Below are 1,178 nucleotides of genomic sequence, written 5' to 3' on the forward strand. Positions count from 1 at the left end.
CATCGGAGGGACCGGTCTCCACGTCCCACAGCGGGATTCAAACTCGCGACGTAAGGATTGACTCCTTACTTCGCGACTCTACTCTAGAGCAGACGCTATAACCACTGCACCACGCAGGCGAATATTAACACTGCTGTATCTAATGAGGTAACGGGCGAAGCATTTTTAAGAGAGAGAGAGAGAGGAAATACAGCCTTATATTTGGGCTCCTGATTCTGTAACTTCTGTCAGGTTTTTCCTTAAAAGTGTTTCTTTAACAAATTGAACACACCTGTGAAACGTAACCTGTCTTTGTAAACAGGGCTCGAACTCTGTTTTGCTAAGGTATGTCACTCGTCAGCTTTTTAGAAAAGTTCACGCAGATCCTCTTCCTTCAAAACTATGTATTCAAATTCAATTTTTATAACATATCTAAATTCAACAATGTTAATGTTTTAACATTCAACGAAAAAACAGCTCAAAAAGCTACAAAGAAGCAAGATTTATGAGGGATTATTTCTTGTGGTGGAAGGATATTTAGCAGATAATTCTACAAATCTACACATTTATCAAATTTAATATCTTCGAACTTTAGCCTCACATAGCTTTACTCGGAAAATATTTTCCGTTATGATATTGCTAGGAATATTTGATATAGGTCTTCATTCATATTTTAAGAACAAATTTTACACCCTCCTTCAACAAACTTTGCCACAAAATGAAGATATGTCAAATACGAGGGGCGTTCAATAAATAATGTCATCAGCTCGATGACATACAACATAGAAATCATATGACATTAAGCTTGACTTTCTCTCATTATTGAATCTTTAATGAATTGATAACAGTTGATGTGACCACTTTTAATCGCATAATTTCATTGTGGGAAGCTAGAAAACAAGGGCTATTCGAGACACTGCATTAAAAATGAATGGTAAAGAATCAGTAAACTAGAGTAAAATTGAACGCGTCATTAAAGCTGCTGTAAAACTTGTTAATTTCCCAAAAATATATTAACTGAAATATGTGAAATTAACAGCAACTTATGTCTGTTTCATGCACACATGAACAGGTGGATTTCAATTAACAAAAATTGAATAATGGGCATCAAAAATGGGTACCGTCCTTGTCAACAAGGACATACAACAACCAATGTATATTAGCGAAAATTTAACATATTATAACTGATTATGTTTTAT

The sequence above is a fragment of the Saccostrea cucullata genome, unplaced genomic scaffold, assembly GCF_032062105.1.
Source record: "Saccostrea cucullata isolate Sc308-1 unplaced genomic scaffold, CSIRO_AGI_Scuc_v1 ctg90, whole genome shotgun sequence".
NCBI lineage: Eukaryota > Metazoa > Mollusca > Bivalvia > Ostreida > Ostreidae > Saccostrea > Saccostrea cuccullata.